The sequence below is a fragment of the Hyperolius riggenbachi genome, chromosome 7 (assembly GCF_040937935.1).
Source record: "Hyperolius riggenbachi isolate aHypRig1 chromosome 7, aHypRig1.pri, whole genome shotgun sequence".
NCBI classification, from domain to species: Eukaryota; Metazoa; Chordata; class Amphibia; order Anura; family Hyperoliidae; genus Hyperolius; species Hyperolius riggenbachi.
In genome coordinates, this window is record NC_090652.1 from 184,063,905 (window position 1) to 184,070,849 (window position 6,945).

Consider the following 6,945-nt stretch of genomic DNA (forward strand, 5'->3'; position numbering starts at 1 on the left):
GCACAGTTATATAGAGAAAATTATGCCCCCTGGTTAACAAAATTAAAATCTAAATTAGACTCTTTAGCAAAATTGGAATTTTCATGGTTAGGTAGGTCAGCAGCATTTAAAATGATGTTATTACCACAATTATTATATCTATTTAGAAATCTCCCAATAAAAATCCCCCAGAAATTCTTCACCTCACTGCAACAGCTTCTAAATAAATTCATTTTAATGAACAAAAAATCTAGATTCTCTAATAAAATACTTACCACCCAAACTAACAGACTAGGCCTGGGAGTGCCTGACATAGAGAAGTATTATAAGGCCACTGTACTTGAACAATCCAGACCTTTGTGGACAAACGATAAAACTAAACAGTGGATTGCTATAGAAGTACTTCCCTCGGGTACTCTCAGGACCTACTTAGAATCTAGAATGTCATGGAAAATTCAACAATATGTTAAAAACCCAGTCACAATTAATACTTTTAAGATATGGAAAGATCTGTTGAAGTTGTGTAGAGAGGATGTTCTAGCAGTTGAAATACCCACACAGCTGTCAGCATTGCAGAATGTAATCAAAAATATAGATTTGGAGCACTGGCAGATGTGTGGGATAACGACTATAGAGGATCTTATGGTTGACTCTCAAGTTAGATCATTTGAGGAGTTGATACATGACTTTCATATCCCTATATCTGATAGACCCATGTATGAAAAAATACAAAAATTTCTGAACAAACACCCTTTTAATCCTATTCTCTTTCCCCCTATAATTAATAAAATTATCAGCCCAGAAGGTACAGATAAAAAAGGTACATCTATTTTATATAAAACACTTTTGGGACTATCAAAAGACCCTCAAAGGTGGCAATTGTATAATTGGCAAGAAAAATTAGAAATTGACATAGCAGAGGAAGATTGGGAATCAGCGTATAGATCTCTGAGGAAAGCATCTCACTGTGTTTCTCATAGTGAAGGTTATATCAAAATCCTCTGGCAATGGTATATGACCCCTGAAAGGATATCAAAATTCGACTCAAACTCATCCCCTTTGTGTTGGAGAGGTTGTAACCAATCAGGCTCTTTGATACATTTATTTTGGAAATGCCCAAAACTTAAAAAATTATGGGAAGAGGTAGAAAGATTTCTCAAAAAATTACCAATGTCACTTGAGACTATTCCCCCCAGTATGGCTTTGTTGAACATAGGTACCATGGACCTGCCAACCCAGGAGAGACTTATTTTTAATCATGTTTGTATTGCCACTAAAAATCTTATAGCAGCTAATTGGAAATCCCCAATTATACCAAAGATAGAAGATATTCTGAAAACAGTAGATTCCAATTTAATAGCTGAGAAAGCCTGGGCTATAAGAAATGGCAACCTTCAGTCTTTCCTGGGGAAGGCGGATCTGTGGCCTAAAATATACACACAATCAAAATTGTTGGATTTATAACTGAAAAAGCAATCTTCATGGTCCTTTAGTAAGAAAAATATCTATTCTCTCACTCCTACCCAGTTAATACCTAAAATTGTTAACATTTAATATATTGGATTCATAAGACACAGGACACCCATGGATATGTTTTTCAACATTAGAGAAGGATGTACTTTCAATATTGTTTTGAAACAAATAAGAAGGGAAATAGGATAAAACTAGATATTGGGAATGTATCATATAGAGTAGTAGGTTAGTTGGTTAGATTAGTTTGTAGTTTGTAGTTCTAGATACATAATTATAAACTATGTTTTTCTGTTGGATATATAGAATATCGATTAAACTATACCCAGACAATATATTTGAAGTTTTTTAGATAGTTGTGCTATATACATCACAGGGAGGAGTCCCTGGAATCTCTGTGGGGAGGTTAAGTCCTCCCATTTTCCAGGTTGACACCTACCCCTTCACTTTTGATGTCAAGTAATAGAATTAGTACTGCTATACTAGATCAGGTATTAGTTTAATGATTAGTTTAATGATTAGATAATTTTACTTCACTATATATAAAATTATAACCAGCAGTTTGGTTGTTTCCACTATCAACAGCCATTAAATACATAATACACATTTGAATCAGTGGTAACTCTTGTCCCTTATCTCAATATATCAAGACAACCATATTTCACATAAAAATGTAAATTTACAAGTTATTAGGTGACTTTTTCCGCATTGACTGTTTAAATCTATCCAAAATCCGCAAACTATGCGTTCTCCCGCATTTTTAGATGTAGTCAGTACTTTAACTACACTTCCGCAAATTTATGCGGATTTCCGCATCTGTTCCTACGGAACTCCGCTATAAATATCCGGAAATCCGAAAATCAGGAGTCTTTTCGAAAATAATGCGGAAAGATTTATGTATATACTTTAACTAATAAACCTGTTCAAAAATTCTTACTTGATTTTAATTTGATATCTTTCACTGCTGATATAAACTACTGTATTTAACTCATAACAAAAAGCTATTTATAAAAAACTGTTTATGTATAACTTTGACATATGTTATTTAATACATTTTATTTGAAATGTTGTAAAAATTCCTTTCGAAAAAATTTCCAATAAAAAACATTGAAACCGGTTTAACATAGAAAACTTACCGTTGGCTCTAGATTCTAATCTATCACTCCGATTTGCAAACGGATTTCACTGAAGCTGTAACTTTCATCCCAGAACATAGTTTAGGGGCCATTACCTCTTCAACTATACTCATTTTTCTTTCGATTGCAAACGTAACCAGTTTTTCAATGGTGTAATGGTTTACCATAGAAAACTTACCGTTGGCTCTAGATTCTAATTTATCACTCCGATTTGCAAACGGATTTCACTGAAGCTGTAACTTTCATCCCAGAACATAGTTTAGGGGCCATTACCTCTTCAACTATACTCATTTTTCTTTCGATTGCAAACGTAACCAGTTTTTCAATGGTGTAATGGTTTAACATAGAAAACTTACCGTTGGCTCTAGATTCTAATCTATCACTCCGATTTGCAAACGGATTTCACTGAAGCTGTATTTTTCATACCAGAACATAGTTTAGGGGCCATTACCTCTTCAACTATAGTCATTTTTCTTTCGATTGCAAACGTAACCAGTTTTTCAATGGTGTAATGGTTTAACATAGAAAACTTACCGTTGGCTCTAGATTCTAATCTATCACTCCGATTTGCAAACGGATTTCACTGAAGCTGTAACTTTCATCCTAGAACATAGTTTAGGGGACATTACCTCTTCAACTATAGTCATTTTTCTTTCGATTGCAAACGTAACCAGGTTTCAATGGTGTAATGGTTTAACATAGAAAACTTACCGTTGGCTCTAGATTCTAATCTATCACTCCGATTTGCAAACGGATTTCACTGAAGTTGTAACTTTCATCCCAGATCATAGTTTAGGGGCCATTACCTGTTCAACTATAGTCATTTTTCTTTCGATTGCAAACGTAACCAGTTTTTCAATGGTGTAATGGTTTAACATAGAAAACTTACCGTTGGCTCTAGATTCTAATCTATCACTCCGATTTGCAAACGGATTTCACTGAAGCTGTATTTTTCATCCCAGAACATAGTTTAGGGGCCATTACCTCTTCAACTATACTCATTTTTCTTTCAATTGCAAACGTACCCAGTTTTTCAATGGTGTAATGGTTTAACATAGAAAACTTACCGTTGGCTCTAGATTCTAATCTATCACTCCGATTTGCAAACGGATTTCACTGAAGCTGTATTTTTCATACCAGAACATAGTTTAGGGGCCATTACCTCTTCAACTATAGTCATTTTTCTTTCGATTGCAAATGTAACCAGTTTTTCAATGGTGTAATGGTTTAACATAGAAAACTTACCGTTGGCTCTAGATTCTAATCTATCACTCCGATTTGCAAACGGATTTCACTGAAGCTGTAACTTTCATCCTAGAACATAGTTTAGGGGCCATTACCTCTTCAACTATAGTCATTTTTCTTTCGATTGCAAACGTAACCAGGTTTCAGTGGTGTAATGGTTTAACATAGAAAACTTACCGTTGGCTCTAGATTCTAATCTATCACTCCGATTTGCAAACGGATTTCACTGAAGCTGTATTTTTCATCCCAGAACATAGTTTAGGGGCCATTACCTCTTCAACTATACTCATTTTTCTTTCGATTGCAAACGTACCCAGTTTTTCAATGGTGTAATGGTTTAACATAGAAAACTTACCGTTGGCTCTAGATTCTAATCTATCACTCCGATTTGCAAACGGATTTCACTGAAGCTGTATTTTTCATACCAGAACATAGTTTAGGGGCCATTACCTCTTCAACTATAGTCATTTTTCTTTCGATTGCACACGTAACCAGTTTTTCAATGGTGTAATGGTTTAACATAGAAAACTTACCGTTGGCTCTAGATTCTAATCTATCACTCCGATTTGCAAACGGATTTCACTGAAGCTGTAACTTTCATCCTAGAACATAGTTTAGGGGCCATTACCTCTTCAACTATAGTCATTTTTCTTTCGATTGCAAATGTAACCAGGTTTCAATGGTGTAATGGTTTAACATAGAAAACTTACCGTTGGCTCTAGATTCTAATCTATCACTCCGATTTGCAAACGGATTTCACTGAAGTTGTAACTTTCATCCCAGATCATAGTTTAGTGGCCATTACCTCTTCAACTATAGTCCTTTTTCTTTCGATTGCAAACGTAACCAGTTTTTCAATGGTGTAATGGTTTAACATAGAAAACTTACCGTTGGCTCTAGATTCTAATCTATCACTCCGATTTGCAAACGGATTTCACTGAAGCTGTAACTTTCATCCCAGAACATAGTTTAGGGGCCATTACCTCTTCAACTATAGTCATTTTTCTTTCGATTGCAAACGTAACCAGTTTTTCAATGGTGTAATGGTTTAACATAGAAAACTTACCGTTGGCTCTAGATTCTAATCTATCACTCCGATTTGCAAACGGATTTCACTGAAGCTGTAACTTTCATCCCAGAACATAGTTTAGGGGCCATTACCTCTTCAACTATAGTCATTTTTCTTTCGATTGCAAACGTAACCAGTTTTTCAATGGTGTAATGGTTTAACAAAAGTTGAGGATGCAAGGACTGGGGAAGAGTCTGTGTTCATGGATAGGGAACTGGCTAATGGACAGAAAACAAAGAGTTGTGGTCAATGGATCATACTCAAAATGGGAGACTGTTAGCAGTGGGGTCCCACAGGGGTCTGTTCTGGGTCCAGTGCTCTTCAATTTATTTATTAATGACCTAGTAGATGCAGTAGTGAGCAATGTTGCTATTTTTGCAGATGATACAAAAGTGTGCAGAATCATTAACTCTCAGGAAGATAGTGTCATATTGCAACAGGATCTGGATAGGATGGCTATATGGGCACATACATGGCAGATGAAATTCAATGTTGACAAATGTAAGGTCATGCATTTTGGACGTACTAATGGTCTAGCACCATACAAAATAAATGGGATACAGTTGGGGACATCAAACTTGGAGAAGGACTTAGGAGTACTCATTGACAACAAGTTAAATAATCGTACTCAATGCCAAGCAGCTGCAGCTAAAGCTAACAAAATTTTGGGATGCATTAAAAGGGAAATAAAAACTCGAGATGCTAGCATAATATTGCCCCTGTCTAACTCTCTAGTAAGGCCACATCTGGAATATGGAATTCAGTTCTGGGCACCACATTACAAAAAAGATATTGCAGTTTTAGAGCAGGTGCAGAGACGAGCAACACAATTGATGCGTGGGATGGAAGGTCTCACTTATCAAGAAAGGTTAGATAAACTGGGTTTATTTAGTCTAGAGAAAAGACGCCTTAGAGGGGATCTAATTAACATGTATAAATACATCAGAGGGCAATATAATACCTTGGCGGATGAGCTTTTTGTCCCTACGCCTTCTCAAAGGACTAGAGGACATGATCTGCGCATGGAGGAAAAACGTTTTAGCCATTTATTTAGGAAAGGGTTCTTTACAGTAAGAGTGATTAAGATGTGGAATGCATTGCCACAGGAAGTCGTTATGGCAAACTCTATACCTGCATTTAAAGGGGGCTTAGATGCTTTCCTTGCGTTGAAAGACATCCATGGCTACAATTACTAGGTAATGCCTAATGATGTTGATCCAGGGATTTTATCTGATTGCCATCTGGAGTCGGGAAGGAATTTTTCCCTTTAGGGGCTAATTGGACCATGCCTTGTAAGGGTTTTTTCGCCTTCCTCTGGATCAACAGGGATATGTGAGGGAGCAGGCTGGTGTTGTACTTTATACTGGTTGAACTCGATGGACGTATGTCTTTTTTCAACCAAAATAACTATGTAACTATGTAACTATGTAACTATGTAACATAGAAAACTTACCGTTGGCTCTAGATTCTAATCTATCACTCCGATTTGCAAACGGATTTCACTGAAGCTGTATTTTTCATCCCAGAACATAGTTTAGGGGCCATTACCTCTTCAACTATAGTCATTTTTCTTTCGATTGCAAACGTAACCAGGTTTCAATGGTGTAATGGTTTAACATAGAAAACTTACCGTTGGCTCTAGATTCTAATCTATCACTCCGATTTGCAAACGGATTTCACTGAAGCTGTATTTTTCATCCCAGAACATAGTTTAGCGGCCACTACCTCTTCAACTATACTCATTTTTCTTTCGATTGCAAACGTAACCAGTTTTTCAATAGTGTAATGGTTTAACATAGAAAACTTACCGTTGGCTCTAGATTCTAATCTATCACTCCGATTTGCAAACGGATTTCACTGAAGCTGTAACTTTCATCCTAGAACATAGTTTAGGGGCCATTACCTCTTCAACTATAGTCACTTTTCTTTCGATTGCAAACGTAACCAGTTTTTCAATGGTGTAATGGTTTAACATAGAAAACTTACCGTTGGCTCTAGATTCTAATCTATCACTCCGATTTGCAAACGGATTTCACTGAAGCTGTA